Raw genomic sequence first — 13,808 nt, 5'->3', positions numbered from 1 at the left:
GAGTTCAAAGGCTCTCATCATAAAGTCATGGTAAAGAGAGGGAAACATTAATTACTCTGACTTGACCAGTGCACTTTATATACACTTATTAAAATGTCACAATGAACCCCACACACAAATAATTATCATTAATCAAAAAAATTTTTAAAGAGACAGAAATGCTAAAAAAATTGATTTGACCTTCAGATAATCAATACGTGTATATGTATGTATGTACAATTAAGTTTTTTAAAAATTAAGAATTTGATGCAAGTTACCACTAAAAAATGTACTTATTGGTGATTAATTTTGGGAATTGTTACTAAACTATCAACTTTTCCTCATTCTGTATGGTAATTCCTCATAATAAAATTGTATAGATGCATTTTGACAAGGCATTGCATATACATAAAAAACTGAATTTTTTTTACATGTTCCTTCTTTTTTATTTTCTTCTTTTCAACTTTTATTTAATAAATATAAATTTCCAAAGTACAACTTTTGAATTATAGCAGCTTTCCCCCCCATAACTGCCCTCCCACACACATCCATCTCATCTCCCGCTCCCTCTCCCATCCCACTCTTCATCATGATTCATTTTCAATTATCTTTATATACAGAAGATTGACTTAGTATATACCAAGTAAAGATTGCAACAGACTGCACCCACAAAGACACACAAATTATAGAATACTGTTTGAGTAGTAGTTTTACCATTAATTCTCATAGTACAACATATTAAGGGCAGAGGTCCTACATGAGGAGTAAGTGCACAGTGACTCCGTTGTTGATTTAACAATTGACACTCTTATTTATTAGGTCAGTAATCACCTGAGGCTCTTGTCATGAGCTGCCAAGGCTATGGAAGCCTCTTGAATTCAGCAACTCTGATCTTATGTAGACAAGGCCATATTCAAAGTGGAAGTTCTCTCCTCCCTTCAGAGAAATGCACCTGCTTCTTTGATGGCCTGTTCTTTCTGTTGGGATTTCACTCACGGAGATCTTTCATTTAGATTTTTTTTTTTTTTTTTTTTTTTTTTTTTTTTTTTTTTTTTTTTTTTTTTTACCACAGTGCCTTGACTTTCCATGCCTGAATGCCTTAAGGGCTGATTCTGGGGCCAAAGTGCTGTTTAGGGCTTTTGCCATTCTATGAGTCTGCTGTAAAAAAAAAAACAAAACAAAACAAAAAAAAAACAAAACTGAATTTTTAAAGTGATAGCTTGTTTCTTCCTTGTTCATTTACCTCGTATGGGTTGTATTAAATGCATACCAAAAAATAATTCATGTTTTGCTTTAGAATATTTGATAAGAAATAATTACATCAATAGGACTGGAAGTAGAAATTTTAAGCCGATTTTATCTAATTTAAGATATTCATAGTTATTTTCTATCCAAAATTAAGAAATGACTTTCTTTTCAAAACTAATCTTTTGTAAGTAATTAGTTCTTATAGTATAAATTCTATCTTATAAAATTCTTGTTAAATTTATTATATTTTCCTGAAAATACAGTATTCTAGAACAGGCTCAGGAGTTTCAATTCCAGAATGGCAATGGGAAGAGCTCCATGGACACGCTCCCTAATAAAGCCAGTAAAAATAATTTCAAAAGCAAATGCTCTTTTAAAGTGTATCAGAGATGGACATTTAGCCTAAGATGCTAGTTTGGATGCTTGTATCACACACCGGAGTGTCTGAATTTCATGCCAGTGTCTGCCTCCTAACTTCAGCTTCTCATTATTGAAGTTCTTGGGAAGCAGTGGTGATGGCTCAAGCAGAGTCCCTAACATCTATGTGGGAGAATTGGGTTCCTTTCTCCCAATTTCAGCCATTTAGCTTAGCCTAAGGCCACTGTGAGCCAGAGCCAGACTGCAGCCAGGAGCTGGGAACCCAATCCAGGTCTCCCACTTCTGTAGTAGGAACCAACCCAATTGAGTTCTCCCAGAGTATTAGCAGGAAGTTAGAATCAGGAGTGGAGCCAGGACTTGAACCCAAGAACTCTGTTATGCGTTGTGGGCTTCCCAAGTAGAATCTTAACCACTATGCCGAATGCCTGCCCCTATTGCAGGCTTTTTCTGTGACATCTGAACCATAATACTCTCCTTCCAAGAACAGGAGTTTATCCTAGTGCACACATTTTCTCTCTTTCTCCTTCCCCATCAATAAATAATTTATATTATTAAAAGGAACAATCTCAATCTATACTCTTTATTCATTCCAACGAGAGGAAAATTTCACCACAAGTAGGTAAAGTTCAGAACATAGGACTCATTTTTTAAGAAAATAATTAATTAACTAATTTTATTGTTTTAGCTGTTCACAGAATCAATATAGTTCATAGAATTAATTCTAATATAATGATATTCCCTTCTTCCTTCCTCCTTCCTACTTTTCCCTCTTCTCTCTTTTAGCTTTTGATATGACATATTTTTAATTTACATTGTGGTCAAGGGCTTCATGCTATACCAAATAAAAAATTCAAAATTTATCTCAGATTGCAAGCATGTCCTCAGCAGGGATGAATGAGGTAAGCATTTTTCTTCCCCCAGCTACCAGTTGCAGAACCTAACTCCTGAGCAAGTGCAGCCAAGAGATAGGGACTTCCTTCTCTGCCCGCAAACCAATAATATAACAGAAGCTGTATTTTAGCTGCAACACACCCAGAATCCTGGGATTCAACTCATTCCTACCCCAGATTGTTGAGTATTGAATCAAGCCACAAGGATGAGATTGCAGTTGCCTTCCACCACACCGTGTTCCCTGGTCTTAAAACAGGGTTTGCACAGAGACACACACACACTGCTGTCCTGACCTCTGTTCCAAGGATGCGACTCTTATATTTTGCCCATTGGGAGAGATAGATTATAAAATAGGAGATTTCAAAATGCTTCATTCAAAGAAATTGTCAGAGATATTTCTGGATCCAGGATATACTAGGTCTTTTACATCCCTCTATGAATACCTCCTTTTTTTCTTATTAAAATTTGTTTGGACAGAGGCAAAAATAAAGTTGTGCTTTACTTGGCCTTTGTCAGTTTGCCTTCTCTGTGTTAGGGACTGTTGTATAGCAAAACAAAATAGCTATTTTTTTTTTTTTTTTTTTTTTTTTTTTTTTTGACAGGCAGAGTGGACAGTGAGAGAGACAGACAGAGAAAGGTCTTCCTTTTGCTGTTGGTTCACCCTCCAATGGCCGCCACTGCAGCCGGCGCACCGCGCTGATCCGATGGCAGGAGCCAGGATCCAGGTGCTTTTCCTGGTCTCCCATGGGGTGCAGGGCCCAAGCACCTGGGCCATCCTCCACTGCACTCCCTGGCCATAGCAGAGAGCTGGCCTGGAAGAGGGGCAACCGGGACAGAATCCGGCGCCCCAACCGGGACTAGAACCCGGTGTGCCGGCGCCGCAAGGTGGAGGATTAGCCTATTGAGCCACGGCGCCGGCTCGCAGCTATTTTTGTCTAGATTCAAATTAATCAAAAAGAGAAGTTCTTATCAGTTTGTATCCCATGGATTTGGTGAATTATCTCATTTCTAAAGCAGGGCCTCCATTCATTATATGCCTGCATTGAAGATGAGGAGCCCCATACTTGTATTTGGTCCATTCTCTATATCCAAGGCAATATGCATGTTCAAAAAGAGACAGTGAAATCCAGAGTTTCTTGTGACTTAACAAATGAGAGGTGGGTTATCTTAAACAGATATGGGAATACTTATGGGCAGAGGCCAGACAAGTCCTCCTTGGGGTTTGTTGGTCCTCAAGCGCTTTGTGAGCTCAGTTTGAGCCATTGTTGCCCAGCTATCAGTGTTCATTTAAATATTGACTCAAAGATATATGTATGATGGAAGAACACAGAAATTTCCCAACAGCTAAAACTAAATCAATTTTTCATTTGTGTTGGTTTTATAATTGCAGATGAATGAAAAGGTTGTCACTCAAAACAGCTTTGGCCACATTTTTTAAGCAGTCCATTTGATCTTCCAACATTAAGTGTGTTTCATTTTATTCCTTAATTAAAAATAAAAATCCTGGGAGTGATGTGCCCTGATACTGACTGAACTTCACTTTGAGGGCAGGTCGGCAACTGTTTGGCATTGTTATCATGGTAACTGAAGTCAATTTATGAAGCAAAGGACAGAAGAGTTGAAGCAATCAAAACATTTCTACATTTTAACTTTTCTTAAATCATTTCCTTCAGTATTTCACTGAACTATTTCCTTTATGGAAAAATGTTCTTACTGAAATAAATGACAGGTAAATGTGGGTGTGGTATAAGAAATATGGTAGACCAGGAAGTTCTAACTGTCTCTTAACAAAAACACTGATTAATAACTATTGACAAATGAGAACAGCTCTTAGAGAACTCCAGAGGATAATTATAAAGCTCAAGTAAGTGATTCAACTTTACATTCCTAGGAACTAGAAAAGGAGAACAAATAAGCTCAGACTTAGGAGAAGGAAGGATATCTACAGCACAGAACAGAAATAAATCAAATAATAGAAAACTTTATAAATTCAATAAAACCAATAATTAGTTTTTTGAGGAGATAAAAAAGTTGACAAACTATTAATTACACAAATTGATAAAATAGAAATTTCAAATAAAATCAGAAATGAAACAAAAACATTACAAAAGATTATTTTCAAAATTATTATGAATATAATTTGCCAAAAAATTGGATAGTCTGGAAGAAATTAATATAGTCCTAGAAACACAGAAATTTCTAAAACTGAATAAGAAAAAAGGCTAAATTGTTCAACAACCAAAGAAATTGGAAAGATATTTTAAGACCTTCCAATAAGCAAAAGATAGGACCAGATGACTGCATAAGCATTTAAAAAACAATTAACACCAACACTTCTTAAGTCTTGCCAAAAAAATGGCTGAAAAAGAAATCCTTGTAAACTCATTTAAAAAGATCTACATCACACTGATACCAATGCCAGAATAAGACATCACAAGAAAAGTAAAGTACAGATCAGCATCCTTGTTGAATATAAATGAAAATATTCTCAATAAATTAATAGGAAACTGAATACAACAGCAGGCTGGTAGGGTCATATACCATCACCAACTGGGATTTTTCTCTGGGAAGCAAGAATGATTCAACAAACACAAATCAATAAATTTGATACATTATATTTACAAAATGAATGATAAAAACTATATGATCATTTAAATAAATGAAACTTACTTCAGTTATAATTTTAGGAGGAGAAGCCTAGAGGCTTCTTAGGTTCTTGGGTCATTAGGGGCTGGGCCTTGAAAGGTAGTTCTCATGACAGACTTTTTATAAAACTCTGAGTTGTGGGGCAGGTGATTGGTGCAGACATTAAGAAATCTCTTGGAAAACCCACAAGTTATATTAGAGTGCCTAAGTTTGAGTCTGCTCAGCTTCCAATTCCAGCTTGTATAATATTTTATGTATATACAATTTTCTGATAAGGAAAAGTGTTATATATGTGTGTGTGTGTGTGTGTGTATGTTTGTATATATATATATATAGATATAGATATATACAAATAAAATAAGGCATTATATGTATATATTCCATAGCGTATATGAAATAAAGAAATGATGTATATATTGGATAATGAATCACATATAATGTTCCCATATATGAAAGTATACCAAAAGGTTCATGGAAAATTGAATTAAATGATAAGCTTATTTTGCTGCACAAAGTTGAAAATCTCGTGCAGGTATTATGGCATAATAGGTTAAACTTGGATCACCAGCATCCCATATTAAAGTGCTAGAATTGAGAACTGCCTCTGCTTTCAAACCAGTTTCATTCTAATATGCCTAACAAAATAAGTGATGGCTCAACACATACAAGTAGGGTGTATGATACAAGAACCACAGGATTTTATGAACTCTGCATGAAATCAAACTCTGGACTTGACTTTATTGGCATAATGCTTTATCAACAATTATATGATGGCATCTTTTGGTTTAATTTTATTTATTATTTAGTTTCTGCTGTAAATGAACATGTCAAATTATATTTTAGCTTTTTGGAATTTGGAATATTTTCCCTATGCTCTTGGCAACTGTATACAAGAGATATGTGAAGGAAAATATTTTGGAAGAAAAAAAAAATTCCTGTAATTGCTTCTGTGAACAAAAAAAAACTAAAAACATTAATCTTTTAAGGTTTCATTTTTCTATGTTTATATGTATGTATTCTTGTGCTTATGCACACTTGTAAGCTAGCCTTTTGGTCTGTATTTTCTGCTTTGTTTAAGCTTAATACATCTGTGAACAGCCTAGCATGACAGTATTTGCAAAGCCGTGCCCCTGAGAATTTTTCATTTCATACATCATTTACAACTGGCCCAAGTGATCCCATATATTCTCGACCTATATTCTTTTATCACAGAGAGGTAAAATAAAAAATATACTTATTCATAAAAATCTAGAGCAATCATGCATTACTTCTTCTTTTCACTGAACCTGTTGTAAGCTAACTGGGAAAACAAAAAGCCCGAGGCTCCTCCACGACAAAAACCGAATTTGAGATTTCAGTACCTCCATTCGTTCTTTATGAAGGAACTGATCTCTCCTGCATCCTGACTCGCTGACTCAAAAGTCTAGCCAGCAATAAGGAAAAAATTAAAAGACATTTGGGAAATAAATAGCATCAGGTCATTGGCCAGTCAGACATTCTTATGTTCAAGTCTCAAAGATCAAGATGAGTTCTTCTCCAGGTCAGTTACGTCAGGTCACCATGACTGAAAGGTCCACAACTTTCCTGCGTTGTGTGTGACTAAAGAGATTTAAGTCCAAAAGTAAATTCTAGGAACAGTGTGGGACCAATGCCCATATTAGTGTAGGGGCAAAGGTGATCTCCACCACACTCCCAGAAGGTTTACTTCTTTTGTCTGCTGAAATAAACTGGCAATAGATTAACAGGGGGAAAGGATATATAAGACAGTGAGTACCCAATAACCTGATGAGGTTTAGAAGCTTGTATACTCTTGTTCTTAGGAGAGAGGAAAATGGTGAAATCAGTGGCTTAGGCAATTGTAGAGAAGTATTAAATACTTTTTAGGAGAGATAAATAGTCCTGAAGGCTAGACAATGGCCTGGGGCAGATCTTCTCTAGGTTTTGAGTGCAATGTTTAATTTTTAGTCTCTTCCTCTGTGTTTGGAGTTTAATCTCCCTTCATTGATGCAATTACAATATAAAGATTCAAGGTGGGGCCGGCACCGTGAGCAGTGGGTTAATCCTCCACCTGTGGTGCCAAATCCCATGTGGGCACCAGTTCTGGTCCCGGCTGCTCCTCTTCCAGTCCAGCTTTCTGCTGTGTCCTGTGGAAGCAGTAGAAGATGGCCCAAGTGCTTGGGCCTCTGCACCCACATGGGAGACCAGGAAGAAGCTCCTAGCTCTTGGCTCCTGGCTCCTGGCTTCAGATTGGCACAGCTCCAGCTGTTGTGGCCATTTGGGGAGTGAACCAGTGGAGAGAAGACTTCTCTCTCTGTCTTTGTCTCCCATTGTCTGTAACTCTACCTCTTAAATAAATACATAAAATAAATCTTTAAAAAAATAAAAAAAAAGATTCAAGGTGACTGTGCGTCTTTTACATGGATCTGGCCTTTAGGTAAATAAGGAAACTTCAGAAAAAAAGTCTTGTCCAGAGTCTGCTAACATAAAAGTGCCTTTAACTTAAAATGATCAGCAGACAAAGGAGTCATGTTATGAGGTGACATTTCCTGGACTTCCGTATTTGCAATGAGCATATTGGAGCATCCAGACTCCTTAAGGCAGATTCCTTACTTGCCCTACTGGGAACTTAAATGTACAATTAATTGGAAAAATTGGAGAGGCAGAGCAAGATGGCAGCTAAGAAAAATGCTTACGTGATCATCTCCCCACAGAGACACCAATTTGAAGAGCTATTCACACACCAAGTCACCTTCACAAGAATTACAGAAACTAGGCAAGAGATCACGGTGCCTGGTTTTAGTGTATCAATAAGAAAAGAGGCATTGCAGAAAGTAGAAAGGAAATAGTTGCTCACATTACTACTCCCTAATATAGCAGGCTAAGTAGCACAGAGTAGAAACAGGCACCTCTTAAATTTGAAATTCAATAGCAAACTTGCTGCCATAATACAGACTAGTGCCCAATAGATCTCCACAGCATCTGCCCCCGTGCCTATACTTGCAAACTGATAATTAGATTCTCCTTAGCCAGGAAGTTAAGGGACTGCCTCCCTCATTCTTCCTCAAGCCTCCAATAGATAGTGGAACAAGACTTCAGCTACCGGGAAATAGGGCAGGGAAGGAAAGTTAGGATCTGGACTTAGAATTCAGAGTTGGACCACTGCTGTGAGACCTAGTGCCTAATAATGCTGAAATGCTATATGCCTACAGCTATATGCCAGTGTGGACAGAGACATCCTCTAGAGTTGCCCTGGAACCAGAGATCTGTGTCTCAGTAGGAAGACCTGTTTCAGCATGTATTACTGCCAGTCTCATGTGGGCCTGATGATCACGCCTGCAATTGTGCAGCCTCTGATGATTATGAGACCTCATTGTAACCCAGCCTAGTGCCAACCAGGGAAGCCATGGCTTTGCCCTATTTCTAAAGATTTATGTATTTGAAAGGGACACACACACACACATACACACACACGTAGGCAGGGAAGGAGGTTTTCCATCTGCTGCTTCATTCCCCAAATAGCTACAACAGCTAGATCTGGATCAGGCCAAAGCCAGGAGCCGGAAACTCCATCTGCATCTCAGTGTCAGGGATCCACGTAGTTTAATGACCTTCTGCTGCCTTCTCAAGCATTTCAGCAGGAATCTGGGTTAGAAGCAGAGTAGTTGAAACTCAATGCAACACTCTGATAAGGGATTCAGGCATAGAAAGGACTAGCACCATGTCACAATGCCAACCCCCAAGGTTCTGCCTTTATTGCCCTTCCTCCAACATTGTGCAGACAGCAAGGACTAAAAGGAATATGTTCGTGGATGATTGTTGTGCTGATAAAAAACCAACACTGGGCATTTACTAATAGTCCCAATCTCTAGGCCAGTGTCTATGAACTTGGCATCAGGTAGAGTTGCATTGCAGTAGCATCCTTTTTGAACTTATGTGTGCCAGTCCTGCATGTCATCCTAAAGTAGAATCTTGAGATTTCACAATATTTCTTGTCTGTGAGATCCAGATGTGTCTTAGCTTAGTATCAGCCTGGACGACCAAAGGCTTACTTTATCACCCTCACACATCCTTAGGCAGACAATAAGAAAGTAGAAAATAGTATCTTGGGCCTAAGATCTGTGGAAGCTGGAAAAACCCAAGACTGACAGGCCCTAACAGTCTGTGTCCCAATCAGAATGTGCAGATGGAGACTCTGAATAGGCCCTTGTGCCAGATGGAGTCCCACTGCTCCAGCTGATTTAACTTACTATTAGCCAGCATCACTTATGGTTACTTGCAGCAGCCTCAGGCTTTTAGTTCCTCTCAGCATAGCAAAACGGGCTCTGATTCTACACCCAGGCTTCATAGGCCAGGATAGGCTATAAGCTTTGGGTGTGATCTGTCATTGGCATTAGTAGCTATGAGGTTTGGGTATCTCTGAGTTTCCCTGTCCCTGGCAGAAGGCATTGGGGAGAACCTTTTATGGATGCTCCCCTGGTTCATTCTAAGAAGAATGCCAGCTGCAAGTTTGGGACAAGTCATATGTCACAGAACTATCTGGAACAGAGGCAGTAATGGTACACTCACATAGGGCTTGCAATCAACACTTCCATCACATAGTGCTGAAGTAGTGGAGGTATCCACAGACTCAGAGAAAACAGGTAGATGATTTACAATTTCTGGAAGCATTGCTATGAATAAAGCAGTGTTCTCAAGACTGGAAAAAACAACCAATCTTTTAAGCACAGACAATGTTATATGCCAACAAGAAGGATAACATCATTTAAAAACAAAAATATACCACAAACAACAATCTATGATCTGACATTGCCAAGTTCTTAAATGAATAATTTAGATAGCTATCTTAAGCAATTTCAACAAATTTCAGGAGAACACAGAAATACAACAAAGTGACTTGACTAGGAGATAGAATATCTTTCAAGTCAACTGTATCCTAAGAAATATAAAAAGTGCATCAGAGGGCATTAATAGCAGAATAGATCAATTAAAAGAAAAAAAATCAATGAGCTAGAACAGGCTATTTAAAAATACATAAGGATAATAAAGAAAAAGTCAAGTTAAATTAAGAAATCTTATAGGAACCTTGGAATGTCATGAAAAAACCAAATATCCGAATAGTTAAGATTCAAGAGGGCCTTGAGTACCAAAGAGGTAGAACACAATGTCAAGGAGATAACAGAAAACTTCTTCAGCCTAGAGAAATATACAATTATTCAGGTATAGGGATGTCAGAGTTCAGTAGTCATATACAACTCAAACAAGGCTACCATAAGCCACACTGTTATCAAGCTCTCAAGCTTAAAGATGAAGAGAATTCTTAATACTTTGATAGAAAAGAAACAAACAACACATAAAGGGGTCTCAAGTTATCTGAACACAGACTTCTCAGCAGAAGACTTTGAGGACAGGGTGGAGTACAATGATGCTTTAATGGTACTGCAGGAAGAAGACATTGCCAGTCGAGTATACCATACCCAATTAAATTATCCTGCAAACATGAAGGAGAGAGAAAGACACCCTCAGGCATACAAAAGCTTTAAGAATTTATTACCACTAGATCTGTCTTTCAAGAAAGGCTAAAGGAGGTTCCCCAAGCAACAAAGAGACTCTAAGAAGACAATACCAGAAGGTAGGAAACTTAGTGGTAAATGTAGCTATAAAGACATTTCAGAATGCTCTAATACAACAAATATGATGCATAAATGATTCATGTCTTTAGTATAAAAACTAAACAGAAACATTATAAAGAATAACCATGGAATTAACATATTAACAGACAGCATAGAAACAGATCAAATTCAAAACAGGAGTGTAGTGCACCCAGAGAGTTTTTATTTGTTTTTCTGAGCATTTTTTTGTTTTCTTTTCCCTACTGTTATTACTGTCAAGTTGATATTATTTCAAAATAGCTTATTAAAACCAATTTTTATAACCCTCATGGCAACCACTTTAAAGAAAAAATAAATAATAGACTTACCAAAAACCAATAAGCAATGAAACAAACTCTGGAAGAGAGTCATTTAACCTCAAAGAAAGATGGTAAGAAATGGAGAAAGATATTACATAAACAAAATTAGAAAATAAATATCAAAATGACAGTAGTAAAGCTTACATAGCAATAACTACCTTATATATAAATGAATCAATTTCTCCAATCAAAGACATTTAGTGACTAAATGAATTAAAAAAAAAAAACACATGCAAGACCCAACAATATGCTGCTTATGAGAGATTAATTCATGTCTAAGGACATCACACATTGAGAATTGAAGAATGGAATAAAATACTCCAAGCAAATAAAACACAAAAGAAGACAAGAGTAGTTGAATTTGTGTAAGATAAAACAGGGGTTGGCACTGTGGCATAGTGGGTAAAGCCACTGCCTACAGTGCTGGCATCCAATATGGGTGCCAGTTCAAGTACCAGCTGCTCCACTTCTGATCCAGCTCTTTGCTATGGCCTCAGAAAGCAGTAGAAGATAGCCCAAGTCCTTGGGCCTCTGCACCTGCATGGGTGACATGGAAGAAGCTCCTAGCTTTGGATCGGGGCAGCTCCAGCCATTGCAGCCAATTGGGAGTGAACCAGTGGATGGAAGACCTCTCCATGCCTCTGCTTCTCTCTCTGTGTCACCCTTTCAAATAAATAAATAAATCTTTAAAAATAAGATAAAACAGATTTTAAATTAAAAGCAGTCAAAAGAAAACAGAGAGATGATTGTGTAATAATAAAGGGTTAAATTCCCCCAAACCAAATAACCATTGTAAATGCATATTCATCAGATATAGGAGCACTCAAATACATAAAAAAAAAAAAAACTTAAAAGGAGAGATAATCTCCAACACAATAATAGTAGTGGACTTTCATATCCCAGTTTCTAAAATGAATAGATTATTTTGACAGAAAATCAACTAAAAAATAGCTGAATTACATTGCCCACTAGATCAAAAGAATATAGGAGACATGTAGGGAGCTTGCCACCCAACAGTTGTGGATATATTCTTTTCAAATGCACATAGAACATTCTCCAGGACAGTTCATATCATAGATCACAAAATAAGTATCAACAAATTAAAAAAAAATAGAAGTGATATCAATATCTCTGACTACAATGCAATGAAACTAGAAATAAGGAAGTTAGACATGTTTCATTAATTGTGATAGATATAGTAATATGAGATGTTAATAACAGAGACAATAACTTCCTCCAGGTCTCCTACATGAGTGCAGATGCCCAAACACTTGTTCCATCTTCTGCTGGTTTCCCAAGTACATTAGCAGGGATCTGGATTGGAAGTGGAGCATCCAGGACTCGAACAGACCTCAAATGGGGTGCCAACACTTCAGGCAGCAGCTTTACCTGCTATGCCACAGCACCAGCCTCAATTCTGTGCTGTTTTGAAGAGAATACTCTTCAGTCTTATAATCTTTCAAACCTGTCTCTCCTAATGATATTTGTGACTGAGTTATGTTGTATACCTGGGGAGTTCCCTCAAAATTTCCTCCCTCTCAAATAAAGAACATATCCAATAAAAACCATGCCACGCAAAATATACTTTAGTTTTTGCAAGTGAGCCATAGGACTAGCTTGTTTTGAGAAGCATAGTAACTTGCTTCATTCACTATAAAGCCAATTGTTTCTTCATCCAGAAATAATGCAGTCTCTTGGTATTCAGGATCTATGGAATCTTTCATTTTTGAAAATCTAACATGCAACACATTGAAAATCTGGTCTGATGTCCCTCTTTGTCCATTACTGCAGAGGAATCCTTGACTTCAGCTTTTCTCCTGGCAGGTTCTATCCCTGGAACAGTGGTGATGTCACCTGGAAGGTAATCCTCCAGGTATTACATGGTAACCCATGCTGCTGGAAAAGCTTTTTCACATAGACTGCTTTCTCTCCTTCTGAGTCTTCTTCAGTGTTGACCCCATGCTGTAGTCTGGAAGTGAGAGTGGGGGTGATGTTGGTGGGCTGATCCTGTAACGTAGGACATCCTCCACTAATGCACTTAGAACACATGCCAGTCTCACAAGCCCAGCCAAGAGAGATGGTAAGACTTGATGGTCCCCTGAAATATTGGTTATAGTTCTCAGAGAAAGAGAGGTTAGCCAGAACTGGGCCAAGAAGACATTGTTTGTTAAGGAATACAGGCTGGAGAGAGAAAGTTTGTCTTCAACACCTACCAGATTGTCCATGTGGCTTCTAGTCACTCTTTTGGCTAATGTTTTCTTGAAGTCACTATTAGAGATTCAAAATGCTCATTGTGAGGCAGTACAAAACAAGTAAACACACAGAGATGGAGATTACGAGACAGTGAAAAATGAGTGTGAATGCAGTGCTGGATGGAGCACTGGATTAGGATGGGTGGGCACTCTTGTCTACTTGCAGGAAGGATGAGGCTATGTTGCCATAAGGGAAGAGGCATGTATATTATTTATAAAAATTCTATGTTCTTGTTCAAAAGCTGGCTGCAAGCCAGTCTTGCTCACCAAAACAGGTATCTATCCATCAAACATAGTCAACTTACAAGGTGAGTGCAGTACAAAATTAGCTCTCTAAGGGTAAGTGATGGCTGCTTGCCAAAGGAATCTTCTGTGTGCAGAGGGTGATAAAATCCAAGACCAATTCTGTTATGTAAATTCCTTCTCTCTTATATATATATATATAT

This window comes from Oryctolagus cuniculus, chromosome 3 (assembly GCF_051225735.1).
Source record: "Oryctolagus cuniculus isolate XC-2025 breed Fujian yellow rabbit chromosome 3, ASM5122573v1, whole genome shotgun sequence".
NCBI classification, from domain to species: Eukaryota; Metazoa; Chordata; class Mammalia; order Lagomorpha; family Leporidae; genus Oryctolagus; species Oryctolagus cuniculus.
This window is presented reverse-complemented; position numbering follows the sequence as displayed.